At 38.9% G+C, this 16801-nt stretch overlaps 1 protein-coding gene across 1 annotated transcript in view; it reads left to right on the top strand.

Annotated features, from left to right (window-relative positions):
* DCBLD2 (discoidin, CUB and LCCL domain containing 2) overlaps positions 1–16801 on the top strand; it is a 95426-nt gene that overhangs the window by 21219 nt on the left and 57406 nt on the right. The gene's annotated exons all lie outside the window — the stretch shown is intronic.

Genomic DNA, 16801 nt, shown 5'->3' with positions numbered 1-16801 from the left:
AAAACAATGAGCAATATGTTTGTGATGAATGTTCCTTGTGTGCCCTGCCCTTCTGTCTCATCTGCAGTTTACTCTTGCAGTTAAACAAGGCACTGCAGGACATTTCCTAATGTCTTTTGGAGGTTTGTTTTTTTGTTCTGCATAAATATATAAGGCTACTGTTACCTTACTCCATGGAGGCATTTATCTGGTTGACCATGCTGGGCTCAGCAAACACCATTTGAATTGGTGCTCTGCTGTTCACTTAGTTACATGGATAGAGTGAGGGCAAAATGACACAAACACAGCCCACCTCTATCGAAAAGCATTGTCAGCATTCCTAGAAGCCCTTTGCAAGCATCTCTGCTTAAATAAATGCTGCCCATCAGGTGACAAAGGGGTGTTTATTTGTATAGGCACTATAGTGCTTCATTTTTGCTGTTTTGCTTAAATTGGATTGTGTTTCATAGCTGGATTATTAAATGAAAGCAGTGAATATGTGGGCATCCAGATTACAGCAGAAATAACTATGAGAAAAGGCTGTAGAAAAGGATGCTGAATACACTTGGGAGAACTACCATTAGAATCTTGCAGTGAGGCGAGATGTTGCATTAAGCGCATGTGAGATGAACCATATGATAAAACTCTGAGCAACTCTATCCAAAATGGAATCCTTCTGCAGTAAAAGATGCTGTGCTCTCTTGGCATTCAGACTCCATTTTGAATTCTCATCACTGAAGTATATAAGAAGACTCCAGAAACAGAGACCAGAGGAGTATGCAAGATGGGGAAATGCAATGCTTTGAGAAGAGGAAACTTGTTGTGGGCTGTGGGAGATGAGCAGGAGCCTAGCGCAGTGGTCTGACCACTGTGAATTGGACGATGAGCAAGATGGGTGTCAGCAGCTATATGGTGGTTGCAAAGTGGTAACTTAGGAGGCCAGAGCCTGAGGAGCTGAGACATTCAAAGCAGAGTAGTTTCAGAGGTGGCAAACATGGGCTCTGATAGACCACGAGAAGAAGTGCAAGTCTAAAGTACTTTTATCCAAAAAAAAGAATGGACAGGCCTCACTCCCCCAGCTTTTTGCAGAAGCCTCACTCCTACTAGCTGGGCAAGTTCTGGAAAGAAAAAGTCCCTCCAGAGCTCATTACCACCAGCAATGTGATTTCCTGCTCAGGAATGTGAGCTCCCAGGGCCTGGAGCATCTCTGTGTAGCAGTCCACAAAACTCAGTTATTGTTTTACTCAAGATTGAATTCTGAGCATTATATTTATAGTCTCATTCTCACCATAAGTAAGACTGAATCTATAGGACCTGAAATATAAGGAGGGTAGATTCAGACTAGATATAATGAAGAATTTTTTATTATGAGTGATGAAACACTCAGACTGCCCAGAGAGGTGGTAGGTGCCCCATTCCTGGAAATATTCAAGGTCAGGTTGGATGGGGCTCTGACCACCCTTCTCACTGCAGTGACGTTGGACTAGATGACCTTTAAATGTCCTTTCCAATGCAAACTCATGTATGATTCTATGACTATCCATTTTTAAATAGTTGAAAGTACATGTCACAGAATCTTAAGGGTTGGAAGGGACCTCGAGGATCATCTAGTCCAACTCCCCTGCCAGAGCAGGGCCACATACAGTAGGTCACAAAGAAGCTCGTCCAGGTGGGTTTTTAATGTCCCAGAGAAGGGGCCTCAACAACCCATCTGGGCAGCATCTTCCAGTGCTCCCTCACCTTCACAATGCAGAAATTCTTCCTTGTATTTCTTTGGAATCATTCATGTTCCAGCTTGTACCTGTTGCCCCTTGTCCTATCACTGGACATCACTGAGAAGAGCCTGGCTCCATCCTCCTGACACCCACCTTTTACATATTTGTAAACATTAATGAGATCACCCCTCAGTCTCCTCTTCTCCAAGCTAAAAAGCCCCAGCTTCCTCAGCCTTTCATTATAAGGGAGATGCTCCACTCCCTTCATCATCTTGGTGGTGATACAGTACAATGGACATGCACCTTTTTTGTTCTTTTAAGGAACAAATAGGCATGATTTTAGCTATTCCTAAAGTAAACCTATGGAAGTCCATTTTCAAACGCACTTTAATATGGCATCTAAATTTGCAGCTACAATTCAGACTATTCCAATTCCCATTTCAGTGAAAATTCATGGGATTTTCTGTAAAAAGAAAAGAAAAGAAAAGAAGATAAGTTTTACCAAGAGGAAATGTTTCCCTGTATATATAGTAATGGCAGAATGTTCCCATTAAGCTTGAAAAGACTGAAGTCTCAAGACTAAAGTTTTTAGACATGAATTATAATACTTAAATTATATTTACTATATTTTAGTTTGTGTCTATATTACAACATTCATTGAATTTGAAGTTTAGTAAAATAACTCGTATACCTTTCGAGCATCACTTACACAAGTACTCAGGCACATCTAGAGCAATGTGTGCTCCTCACCAGTGGAGAGCAGCACTAGCCTAACTATTCTCTCAATGCAAACGCTGCTCAACTTTTTCCTCTCGTTTTTATCATCCAACAACTAAAGTGAGGGGAAGTTTCATCCCTACTTTTTTCAAGTGGAATACTTGGCCTCATTACTGAATGTTTTGCACTTAAATAAAATTTAAGCATACGTTTTATTACTGTCAGAAATCTCTAATAATTACTCTATTTAGAAAGCTGTTGGTGTGCCTGTTTTCTTCCTTCCAGGACACCTTTTACCTGGGAGACCCTCCAACATTTCTCACTGATATAGTCAATACAGAAGTTAAAGGCCTGACAGGCAGCAAACATATTGTATTGGCTGCAGTTTGATTTCTCTTTCAGGTAGGTTTTCCATGGACTGACCAAGGTGACAACCACAGAACTGCAACAACCTTAGAAAGCACAGAGGAAAACAGAGTCCTTGTCCTAAAACATACTTTATCTTACCTTAAACAAATATGACCCATGCAGGCAGGTGGAGAGAATCCTGTTAAGGAGATAAGCAACAGATTCAGCACTGTCATTCAAAGAGGATAATGCCTAGGGACTGACCATCAGAGTTTCCTTACTGCCTAATTCATAAGATGCAGTGAATTGCTCTGTCTCATTACCTCTTTTTCATTAAGTCTGGCTTGTGTTCCTCAGGCCTGCCTCATCTCCATATATATGATCTGGGCTCTGGGATGTCCTTGGCTACTGTGTCCAAGCTGGGCCTGATCAGCTCACTCAGGTGGCATGGGGCTGATAGACTTCTGCACTAAAGTGCTTGTTACCATGCCTGACTCCCAGCTCTTAGGAAAACGCCAGCCTTTGCTGTGTCCTGATACTCATCCATTTCACACGAGCTCAGAATCTGCAGAAAAAAAGACACACAGAAACATTTAAATTTTCTTTTCTATGCAGTGTGGATAGTAGTCTATGTCTCTGTTTGCATGAGCCCTATTTGTTTAAGTTTGTTTCGGGTTTTTTTGAGTGACAAGAGTTTTTGCAAGTTGGGCTGCTTTAATGAAAAGATTGTTTTTAAAATCATTCTTTCTGTCAAATGGATTGTTCTATGATCTGCAAAAAATCTACTATAAAATATTCAGAAATTCAAAACTGTAGTGAATACCTTCTAGGCAAGAAGTAGTTATAGGTAAGATGGCTTTCCTAGCTAAGAAGCTGTGTTATCATGGCTTTAGCAGCTAGGCAGAGCTTTGTTAAGTCTTACAAGGCTTCCAGGTTGGCTAACAAAGTGAGATATTATAAATAAAGATTATAATTGATTCCTTCCACCAGAGAGATCTGTAACTCTTGAGGTAACGTAGTTCCTCCTACTTTGTTGTACTTTTCTCCGGAACCACAAGTTCATTTACTTACAATCTTTTTAAACTTTGTACTCAAAGAGCCTTCATTTTCCTGAGACGTATGCACAGATTTCCCGGCCCATGACTTTAAGGCCTTTCAAGGTTCATCCTTTTTGCATTCTTACCTGGTAAGGGAAGGCATCTGACTAGTTTGTGAAAGACTCACCTTTAGAGTTGCCTACTGTGTTCCTTGCTAATGCTGGGCCACGTCATTCTGTCACTTTGGATTTGGCATCTATTTTCAATTGCTAAGGTATATGAAGACCTCTTAAACTCATTGCATGCAACGTCGTCTTGGGCACTGAGCATTATGTCCATCTTCTTGTAGTGAAATTGGTCTTTCATTGATGGCTCTTTTTGGATTTCAGGTTGTTGTTGAGTTGCAGAGAGTGACAACTATTCCTTGAGAAAATAAGAGAAGTGTAACAAATTAGAAATTCCTACCAGCAATTTGTTTGCTTAGATATATGTCATCCTAACTTTTATACTCCAGTCAACGTTATTGTATCTCCAGACATTTTTGTCAAGCTTTCCTCCTCCTTAGCCTATGTACCTCTTTTCTTCCATAAGTAGGAAAGAGTAAAAATAATTTATGGCAGGTGGGTTTTTCAGACACAACTAGCATTACATTATACCAAAGTTAAACGTTTTTGGAAACCATACCAAATTGATTGTATATATACATGCCAGCTATTTTCTTTTAAAAAGTACCAGATGGAAAACTAGAACTATACAAAACCAAAAAAATCATTATTACATATTGCAGAACAGTTTAGGGACTCAGTTACCTGAAGTACAAATTAAGTTTTGGTTCTAGTTGGGTCAGAACACTTGTGATTCTGAAATAAAGAAACAAGACCAAATTCACACAACTCAACACACATTCTGAAAGTGCCATATAGTGAGATAGTTATTTAACAACCAATTCAACATATACAATAGCATAAGTCAAACCATTATATACCACAGCAGTTGGAGGCAAATATTTGAACACACAACCAGGATCCAGCAGAACTTTGCAGCAATTTGTGACATGATTAGTGAGTGTTTTAAAACTCTGTTTTAAAACAGAGTAAACTATTATTTATACATTAAGGAATATGTTTGATAACAGTATTTTATGTATGGAGAATAAGTGTAATAGACTTAATTTTATAGTAGATGCACACTACTGAGGTCCTCTGAGGACTCAGAGAGAATTTGCACAGAGGGTTTAGCCCAGTCTTTCTGAGCACTGGCAAATCCTAGTTGTTCTGATTGGTCTTTCAGGTTGATATGGATGATGGCTATTTCTCAGGGCCATGCGCATCTCTGAAGCAGCTTGGAAAGTATTGCCTCAGCACTGAGGATATGGGCACCAGTAACATACTTTGAAGACTTCTCTTCAAATGCCCTAGTCTCTCCTTCTCACATTTTCAGCTGTGTGTCAAGTGTAGGCTCACTTTGCACTTTCTGTAGCCTCTTAAAAGCAATCCTAACAAATTATGATAGATGGTACTGTAAGTTATGCATCTCCTCAGGCCCACTTAGTCCAATTCTCTCTCTTCAGAGAAATAATAAAGAGTTGGGAAGAGATATGAATGGCTTCATGGAAGTTATGGAGAGTGTCAGCAGCTAATACACGTTCTAAGTTTGGGTTTTGTGAAGATAAAGATATACCTACACAGCAATTTCTAATGCACTGATTAGTCTGCGATGCTAGCAACTCCTCTTGCTCTGTTAAAGTAACAGTAGGATTGTATTTTGAAAGTCTGTTATCTGTGTACAAAAAAGAATCTAACAAGGTTTATTGGATTCAGACCCTCTCGGTTGGGTGGGATATTTCTGAAGAGATTCCTTTCTTAACTTTATGTAAATACTGCCTCCTCAGAGAGATGGGAGATAGGTTCTTAAAACCATGAGGGATGATATTACATTTTTTATTACAACACATCTCCCTGCCTGGTGATGGAATCTAGCTGAGAGGAGTGTCTGGAAATTGCATAGCCTCCCCATGGCTTTGGTTGTTTCAAGCAAACTCTGGGGTATATTGTAATCCTTATCTGATGGTCCTTAGGATATCTGAATTCTTTTGTTTGTGAGTAACAGTATTTCATCTCCTCTTTCCTGTCAGATATGCATAATATAATGTCCCACTTTTCCTAGAAAGGAGGAACAGAATGACACAAATTAAACAGTAGGCAAGTAATTGCCCACCTATAATGACCAAGGATGGCTACTTCAGCAAGTGTTTTGCCCTTTATTCTTTTCATAGGAATGCCTTTGCTTTTCCTTGAGGCCACCAGGCTCAGTAGTCTTTAGGAGAAATCTGTGATATTTCTTGGATATATCATTCTTGCACAGAAAGGCAAGTTTCTTTTATAACAGATGCCCATCTAAATGCTCCGATGGTTTGATCAAATGCCCAATAAAACTAATATTTCCATGGACTATTTCATCAGACTTGATAGTAACATTTTTACCTTGAAGGAATAAATGCTAGTAGCAGCTCTTTTTTATTAAAAGTCATATACTTTCTTATATAATAAATAAGAATAAAAATCAACTCTTATTATCAGGCCAGTCCCATGTGTTTACCCCAACTGCCAAACTGCAATCTGTGTTACTAAGGTGGTCATCTTTCCTTTTTCCCCCTTTTAACATTAACAGGGTGTTTATTCCTTCACCCTCTTTAAATTCTGCTCAACCACATAGTCCTTCCACTAAAGGAAATTGCAGGCTGTGGGGAAATCTGGGAAAATATCAGCGTTTTAATACTAGCTGTATGTCATCCAGGATCCCACTGGAGATGACATTATTGCTTTTCAATGGCCAGAGCCGGTCACATGGGAGGTGATGTTTTTATTATAATCAGCTGCAGAGAACTGTTGAGGGTGAGCTCATCTGCAGCTGAGTATGTTTGAACTTTTGTACTTTTCAGTACCTTTCTGTGAGCAGTGGAAACTCTCTCCAACTGGGATGTGTTACATTTCCTTTAAAAGTTGAGATCTTAGAAAATGGCAACAGGAAATGAACTTTTCAAAAGAAAATAAAACTGGACCAGAGAATTACGACGTTGGTCGTTGAAGCAACATAGTCTTATCCGGGTTCAGTAGGAAAGGTTTATTATGGTTTAAACTCAAAAGACTTTTTGAAGCTACATTGTATTGACAAAGCAGATTCCATTTACACTGTGGCCTACCGTTATGCTGGGAGTGTGCTGGGAGATGCTGAGCACCCTTAACTCCTATCTTAAGCTTCAAGGATTGGTCTTTAGTCAAAGCCTTGATAAACACATCACGTCTGCTTCCCTGAGACGATTTCCAGACGACATGCATTTCATTGACTTTCTGTGAGGAATAAATGGAAATCTAGTGGCACATCTGGTGCTGCTTTCAAATCAATTTACAGTAGTTAAATAGATTTGAATTGGTAGTCACTCACATGAAGAATCTGTCATGCAGCTCTTTGTTCACCTCACTAACTAAGCTATTAAACAATTGCATTTACCTTAATGCAGATTTTGTTGGGAGAAAAAAAAAGATGACATTTTGCACATGGCTGAGCTTTAAGGCAGTTAATGAAATTAAAGCAAAGAACTCTCAGCACAGTAGGAAAGCCGGATAACAGGAACAATCATTTAGTCAGCACATTTCTGTTCCCACAGGAGCCAAGGCTAATTATCAGGGCTAGGTTGCATGCAGAGGGGTGAGCAGATGACAGCCCAACAGTATTTCTCTGCACAGCTGCTCTAGTCAAATTTATTTGCACATTCTAAAGAAACAGTGCTATTAAAACAGATTTCTTCCCAGTGCAAGCTGGGAAATGTAGATAATGGAGCCATGTAGTTGCCCTATCAAGTTTTCACAACAATTTGCAATTTTTGAAAGGCTACTTAAGCCATTTATCCAGTACCATCCATACCGGTTGACCCTGAGTAATTTTGGAAAAGACGTATCAAAGAAAAAATTTCCAGAGGGAAAGGAGGAAAACAGATCCAAGTCTGGAAATTGTCTCCACAAAACAGACACTTTTGTCGTTTTCTTTTTTTTTTTCCTTACGTAAAAGCAAAATAACATTCCACAATCATCAAAGCATGTTCCCTTATCACAGAGCAGGCTTTGGGTTAACAGCATACTTCTTGATCTTTCTCTATGCTCTTTGCTAAAACAGATCATAAAAGGTGGGAATGACCAATTTTGTCTAGAGTACTTCTTATGAGTTAAAAGCTTGATTTTTATGCTTAAGGCACTGGGCCAGATCTTTGAACATCTGGTTCAGTTTCTGTGTTTTCCATAAACTTCCTGTGTGACAAAATATATTTACGCTTCAATTCCCTATTTACTAGGCAGAGATCGTGTTTTATTATTTTACAGCAGTGTTCAGTTCATCGAGTCTACATGAGTACCTGCGTGACCCAGTTCAATGAAAATGTGACTTTAAGCTGTGGACAAGGGTTGATTACCTGATATTCTGAGTATCTAATCCCAGCTGTATCACTGCTTTCTGTGGCTTGAAAGTATCCTTTTAAATGTTGACATCTGTAATATGAGAATCATGGTGCTTGCTTACATCCAATGGCAGTTCTGTGACTAAGCTGCTTCCAATGCTTCCTAGTGTTTAGACAAAGACTATGCTGTAAGTGTGGAAATTATTTTGATCACTTGAACTCCATCCACTAAGGAATCTTTTACATCAAGGTGTCCTTTCACTGTCAGTTTTGCTACTTCTGCTCACAGAGCTTCTTCCCCGTTGTTTCCAATATGAAAAACTTTGTTCAGACTTTACACAATATTGTCTCCCAACTTTCAGATGTACAAATCCAGCTGCAACAGCGTGAAAGATGAGGAATGAGTAAATGATGGTTTCAGTCTGATCTTGGACAGAATGTAGCTAAGATTTTATTTTAACAGTGCCTTTGGTGTCCAGGGAAAGGCATTGACCTTCCGCTCTTCCAGCTTGTGCCTAATTGGAATGCTGGCCCTCCGCCAACAGCCTGGCAGAAAGTCAAGTTGTGAAACCTGAGAAATATTTGAGTCAACTCCTAAAATAGGTGGAGTGGTCACAGGGAACTAAGTCATCTTACCATCCACTCTGGGCTATGTCTTTCCTTCCAAAGATTTTATCATTTCTGTGGCTTCCTGGTTGTTTTTCATCAAGATTGCAATCTCAGCCTACAAAGCACCAGGAAGACTGGCCCTAGCTGAAAATGATCTGATGTGAACTGACAACTTTCTAAGAAGTCTACTTTTCCGTCAGGGAGCTTATTGTTTGGAAGAAATGCTTCAGACTTCTCCTTTAGACTGATAATTTCTGTTGTGGGTTAGTTGAAGAAAATGTTTTAAATTGCTACGCAGGACCATTACTGTCCCAAATGTGAATAAGCTAGTTATTTGGTCCTGTTCTTACAGTCTCATGAATCTTTCCTTTTAATCTTTTGCTGAAGATGCTCAAAATTACAGACTGAAATGTTTCAATCAGCTGTTTATAATGCAGAATTTCTTTAAACTTACATGATAGTCCTGTTACTGCCTCCTTCTAACTGAAGGGACATATGTTTCTGTAGTGAAGAAACTTTTTTCATAGTAATGCAGGACTCAGCAATTCTGTGGAGCAATGAGCAAACTGTGTCACTGCCCTCCTTGAGCTGAGAAGCAAAAGGAAAGCAAGCAAGCAGGCTTTTGAGGAAGGATTTCATTCCAGGGTTCTTACTCATAGCAATACACATTCCACAAGTCGACTTGTTCCTGATAAACACAGAGCACACTCTGCTTCCTTGGGAACAAACATTTTCTGGCAATTTGGAGATGAATATTTGGATTGATGAAATGATAAGCTAGGTGTCTTGAAAGAATGTGTGAGAGCTGGGAAATTGTATGCCGAACTGGTCATGCTTTCTCTAGAAGCACATCACATGCTGTGGAGTTCCTCAGGTTCTCAAACATGGCTACCCCAAAGTACTTTCTGAGACAAGAAACTCTGAAGGCTTTTTTCAGAATTCCACTTAGCCCTGGGGAAATATATTTCTGCTGTGATGAGTTTTGAGAAGAGGAAGATCAGATAATACAACTCAGCACCTACTACTGGAAAGCAGAATATGAAGAAGTTAATAAAGAGAGAGCATCAGGGACTGGGAATGTTTGGACACTGTGTATTCAATGGGAGAGAAGAATAACCACTCTAGAAATGCTTAGTAAACAATTAAAGGAACAGCGTTGTCTATTTCTAGAGCAAACTTGCTTAGGAGCTACACTTCAGTACTAGGTACAGCTTTGAGAAAGTCATGCCTGTCTTGGGATTATCCATTACAGAAAATGTACTTCCTTGCCTCACTCACAGCCTTAGGCTACAGTAGCTACAGCAACATTGCTACATTTTAATGTTTTTAGGGACTCTCTAGACAAAGGAGCTATAAAAGATCAGCTTGTGAAAATCTATGAATCTCCAACTTCAGTAGAGTTTTTCTGATTTATGGGAAGTGACAATCAGGCCTGTATTATATATCAAGTCCTTGTTTGAGGCCACTGTCAAAGGTGTAAAAAAACTCAGAGAGTTTCATGGATTTGTTTCAGAGCAATGATAAGAGTAGAGATACAGCAATGTGAAAACATGTAAAATGAAGAACTAAAATAGTATCTTAAAATAGGATAAAAAGTAGATCAAATAATAAAGTCATGTGTCAAATATTGTAAAAAAGCTATACTTTTACACGTGAAATTCAGTGCAGAGAACTTAATTCTCAAATATAAGTCAAATTTCCAGATGCTTCCTGATAACATGGGAGGCACTCTCGACCTGCATGCAATTTCTCACTTAGATAATGCATAGGAAACAAACTGATCTAAACTCCCAAGGCACTTGACCCTGTGTGCAGCTGTTTAGGAATAAAATTATGTACAAAATATGCAGATATTATCAAGTCTTGGTGTATAGTGATTCCATAGCAATGGAATTTGCTGAAGAATTGTAGACTTGAATCTTGCTTATTATTAGATACTATGAGAAAGGGAATGAGAAGGATTTTTGAAATCCTTAGAGAAGTCTCCATTGTGGGCATAGAATAGTTTAGGCTGGAAAAGACCTTTAAGATCATCATCAAGTCCAACTATCAACATAACACTGATGCATCCACCACTAAACCGTGTATCTCAGCACCACAACTGCATACCTTTTAAAAATCTCCAGGGATGGGGACGCAATCACTTCCCTGGGCATCCTGTTCCAATGCTTGACAAACATTTTGTGAAGCAATTTTTCCTAATATCCAATCTACCCATCCCCTTTGCAACCTGAGGTCACATTCTTTTGTCCTGTCACTTGTTACTTGGGAGAAGAGACCAACAACCACCTCACTATGACCTCCTTTCAGGCAGTTGTAGAGGGATAATGTCTCCTTTCAGCCTCCTTTTTTCCAGGCTAAACAACCTCTGTTCCCTCAGCCATTCCTCATAAGGCTTCTACTCTAGACCTTTCTCCAGCTTCATCTCTGGACATGCACCAGCACTTCAATGTTCCTCTTGTAGTCAGGCACCCAGAACTGAACACACCAGTGCTGAATACAGGGGGAAGCATTTTGCAGACATCTAGTAAATTACAGTTCTGTCCCTAAATGAACATAGATTACAGAATAGGGAAATGCACCAGAAGATGTAAATCACAATAGTAGACAATAATAGCTGTGATTAAAATGAAAAAAAAAAAAAAGCAGGAGGTTGGAGCATAAAAATTATATAGATTTCTAGTCTGTATGAGTGCTAAAATGCCTTTGACAATGCCAGACAAGTATCATCAGCATACTGAACTATGCTTTTAATGTTACATATGAGAAGTATGAGCTCCTCATCATCTGGAAGGGATGGAAAATGAATTTGGAAAGGCAACATTCCATTTTACAAATGGCACAATTAACCATATCACTGCAAAGCAATTCTCTATTTTCCAGCCATATTCATCCCACAAGCCCAAGATGCCTTCCTTACCATTACAGGTGTGAAAAGTCCCCTCTGCTATTTGTCTAGTTGCCAAAATTCCCAGCTTTTGCCATGCAAATATTGTAAATGCTAATAGTTGAATATGGAAAAGTAAGGAGAAGGCATAGAATTAATTTATGAAGAGTATGAAACTGAAGAGCTTTTTGAGTTAATGCTCAAATACTTTGTTAGAAACTTCTACTTTCTTTTTACTCTTAAAAATAAAATGAAACAGCTGTGAGATTTCTTATATGCTATTTCAAAATGTTTCATATCCAGGTTATTAGGTACACATCAAAAGTGAACATGACAATTTTTAGCTAATGATGGATACCAATATTAGTAACATAAATGTCCAGTGCAGGAAAATCATGACAAACAGAGAAGTAAACCACGTTAATGGAGCAGTGTACATATGCCTGCATTAGCACTCCAGTTTGGCACTGTGATTTACATGGACATATCTTAGGGTTACTTTCCAAGTATCTACTGGAGCTTTTCTAAGAGCTGGTCTGTGATGTATGGAAAGTGAACCTCTGCATATGCCTCTGCTTTATGCTTGTTCTTCTAAATGTGATTTATGAAGCCCAAATTTGACTGATAAGATTCCAGACTGGCATAACTCCACTAGATGAACAACTGTCTGTCCTGCTATGACTGAGCAGGACAGACTGTTTAGAAGCCACCTAACAGTTACCAAAAGTGAATAGGCAAGTTAAGAAAGCTAAGATGGAGAGTATATTATCTTGGGAAGGCAAAAGCCAAGGATGCATCTGATTTCACAGGCAGACTGAGGTGTCTTGTTACAGGCTTTCCAAACAAGATTGTACCTAAACACATGCTAATCCAAGAACAATTTGAGACTCACGATGAAAAGGTGAGCACTTTCTAGACAAGAATGTGTTGTGTGCATCTAACCCAGATCAAAGGACTTTTTAAAATAATGGTGACTAAAACATGGCATTCCAGGGAATGTTTAATTATTTTATATAAAATAAACTTAATATTTCCATAGGTCTGTTCAAATATCCCACTTCTCACATAAGGATCACATTTCTCTTTTTCATGTCTTCATATTAGTCACATCTCATAGTTGGCCCACCAACCTAACACAAGGGTCATTGTCCCTGGACACCTCCAGCTGATAAACTGCCAATTTAAATGAGAAATTGTTACTAGTCTTTGCATTTTGTTATAGATTCATCACCTTTCTATCTCTCCTGACTTAAAAATGGATCTTTCTTGTATGATAATCTGTTCCTTCTCTTTATACAATATTTTGTGCTATGCTGAAAATGTCTCCAACTCTATCATCAACAGATTTCATTAATATGTTTCTAGTCTTTGTGCTAAGACCATTCATAAGAATATTTTATAATACTGAGTTCCATAAACAGTCTTAGAGGATGTCTCTCTGCAATCTTCCTTCAGCCCACAGTAATAAACTCTTGTTCTCTCTCCTCCGTACTCTCCTTGCCAAAACCTCTTGTTATCACACTCATTTGTATTCACATATTCAGGTGATTCCTATATTATTTCATATCTTCTCCACTTTATTTGATGAACTGTATGAGAATGCTTTCAGAAGTCATGATAGACTTACTGCATTTTCTTTGCCTAAAAAAGTTGATTGTTCTCAAAACCAATGCCTGATGAAGCTATTATCTCTCATAAACCCAGAGTGCATTTTGTCCTTTTTTTCATTACCTTTATGATTTGTACCATATCTTCTTTTGCAATATATTCTAAAGCCTTATATACTATTGAAATTTTCAAGCGCGTCACCATGTTCTTCCTGTACTGTGAAACACAGAATACGTGTTTGCTTTACAAGATGGAAAAAGCAGCTTTTGGTGTCTTTGTCTGATAATCATTAATTTCTGATTTGTTAGGATTGCACAGTGATCCATTTATTTAACTATTAAAGATACATCTCCCTTTTTCTTTTTGGCAATTCATACTTTATTGCTATTTTTTATGATCTCCAAGGTAAAGAAATTTTAGTTGATTAATTTCTATTTTTTTCTAAGTTTTTTATTACTTCTAATAATTTTTTTCAGGTAGCTGCTCATCCACTTACAGTCAAACACCTCCTCTAGAAATGTTTTTCTTTATGGTGCTGAAATCCAAGAAACTCAGATCATGAGGATTTTGAAATAAGTACAGTAATTGGGACAGGTAAAAGGCAAAACATGGACTGAACAATTTTAGAAAACAGAATGACTGTGGAAAATTTTCGTTGTTTTAATTGTGATGAAGGGATGAAGGGTGGGTTTTGTGTAAATTGTCCACTTTCATTTGGTGCTGTGGTGACGTTATTTTCACAGGGCACTGAAATAGGCTGCCCAGATGGATTGTTAAGTCTCCTCTGGGGACGTTCAAAACCCACCTGGAAGAGTTCCTATGTGACCTACTCTAGGTGGCCCTGCTCTGACAGGGGGATTGGACTAGATTACCTCTCAAGGTCCTTTCCAACCCTTAAGGTTCTGTGATTCTGTGAATTCTTTTTTGTTGATGTGAGTGAAGACAGTGAAGATTGTGTGATGAATGTGGATTTTTATGATAATTCCTAAATATGTGAATCACAGAAGTGAGGGGTAGAATGTAGTGGGTTTGTGTGGCCGGGTTTTAGTAGCAGGGAGGCTACAGGAGTGGCTTCTGTGAAAAGCTGTTAGAAGTTTCCTCTCTATCTGATAAGGCCAGTGCCAGATGACTCTAAGATGACCTGCAGCTGTCCAAAGCTGAGCCAATTAGTGATGGAGGTAACACCTCTGTGATTAACATATTGGAGGAGAAGATGTTACAGTGCAACTGCAGGAGAAGAAGGGAGTAAGAATGTGAGAACAACATCTCCCTGGATACCAAGGTTAGTGAAGAAGGGAGAGGAGGTGCCCAGGCACTGGAGCAGAGATTTCCCTGCCATCTGTGGTGAAGAGTGTGGTAAGACACGCTGTCCCCCTACAACCCATGGAGGTCCACAGTGGAGTTGAGGTTGACATTGAAGCAGAGATCTATCTGCAGACCTGGAAAGACCCCTCACTGGAGTGTGAGGATGCCCAAGGGAGAATGTGCCCCCATGGGAAGCCTGTGCTCTGGTAAGTTCCTGGCAAGACCTGTGAACCTGTAGAGAGAAGAGCCCATGCCAGAGTAGGATTACTGTCAGGATTTGTGACCTCAGGGGAGTTATTAATGAATAACTGTAGTCTGTGGGAAGGACCCATGTTGGAGGAGTTGATGGAGGACTATCTCCCATTGGATGGACCCCACACTGGTGGTGGGAAGCATGGGGAGTCCTCCTCCTGAGGAAGCAGCAGTGAAGACCATCTGTGATGAACTGACCACAAGCCTCATTCCTTGTCTTCCTGCTCTGCTGGGGAGGAGGAGGAGGTAAAAACGGGAAGATGGGAATGCTGGGGAGAGATGTTTTAAGATTCAGTTTTTATTTCTTGTTTCCTTACTCCATTTTTATTGTTTGTTAACAGATCAAACCAATTCTTCCTAACTTGACTCTGTTTTGCCCGTGGTGGTAATTGCTGAGTAATTGCTTATCTCAACTTGTGAGCCCTTCATTTCATTCCTCTCTTCCCTGTCCAGCAGTTTAGGAGGGAGAGTGACAGAACAGGTGGTGGGCATCTGGCTCATAGCTAGGGTTAAAATACCACATGACATTATAGAGGTCTTTTGCATCTCCCACTTACAAATTCTCTTAAATTTTCTCAACATTCAGAGCTTTGAACTATTCAGTCTAGCCTACTTCACCAAATGGTTCCCTTTGTTTTATAAAATGTATTCTCTTTTCCAACGCTGCTTTTTGTTTATTTAAAATAATTTATTTTGATCTGATCTAACTCATAATGATCAAACCCAAAATTATTTTAAGCTACTGTTGTTCTTTAGCCAGTTGGAGCAAAAACTTCAGTCCTTAATAGCACTTCATAGTAAATTCTTAAGTTTTTTTTATTTCCCAAGGGAAATGAAAAACATTACATCAGAAAAATAATGTATTTCTTCTATTAGAACAGCACATCTTTCAGTTCACATGATGGCAACTCTCTTTACCAAGTTTCTGATTTATAGTGATGAAGACGGTGATTCATTCAATACATAGTCTTTTCTTCCTAATGAAAAAACATTAGTCTCATTTTTTTCAAGACATATTGTACCTATTCCAGCAATGCCCACTTTATTCTTTAAGGATAGAGACCTACCTCTTGGAAAAATCTTAATAATTTCCAGTGGGGCAATTTCAGGGCATGACAATTCTGAGAAGACATAAGAGAAAATGTATGAAAAGAATGGCAGTGAGGGACAGGAATTTGTGTTGTGTTATGTTATGTAGGGGTGTGCTAGTAATTGTGGGAAGAAATTCAGGTTTCTGAAAAAGTCAGGAAAAAAATTACTGAGACCAAAATGCACTACAGCCCAGAGACATGTTCCAAAGGGAATTCTGGAAGCAGAAAAGCCTTGTACTTTTAAAAGCAGATTTGACAAAGCAATAGAATATATCCTGCATTTTTAAGCAGGCTAGGAGATTTTTTTTTTCCATTTCCAGCTTCCATGTGTCTGTGCTCCCTACCTCCTCTTTTCCCAACAGATGTTCTACTTCTCATTAAATAAGGAAGCAACAGCACCCTTTACTGTCTGTTCCTCAGTTTCACCCATAATTTAACTCCAGATTTTAAGTACTGATGCACTGTTTTCCACTGAAATTAATTCCAGCTAATTTCCGTCGTTTAGATATTGTTCTTGCCTGTTGCTCGGCAAGGGAAGGGGAAGGAGGAATAAATGTTACCTACTGTTTAGCAGTTCTGTGAATGAAAAAACATAGTTTTAAGGCACGGCTTTCAACCTATGGGTAGAACTTAAAATGATTTTACTCATTCTGTTTAATATCACATACTGAAGTTTGAGGTAGGTGATTGTTTTTTGTGCAACTAATTCCCATTATCTCTAATTTCTTTACAGTCTTTCTGAGTACTTTGTTAGAGTTAAATGCATTTCCCTCTCAAACATCAGGCTGGAGTCACTGTTCATC

This window comes from Colius striatus, chromosome 1 (genome assembly GCF_028858725.1).
Source record: "Colius striatus isolate bColStr4 chromosome 1, bColStr4.1.hap1, whole genome shotgun sequence".
Classification (NCBI taxonomy): Eukaryota; Metazoa; Chordata; class Aves; order Coliiformes; family Coliidae; genus Colius; species Colius striatus.
The sequence above is the reverse complement of the archived record's forward strand: the minus strand, read 5'-3'. Positions and strand labels throughout refer to the sequence as shown.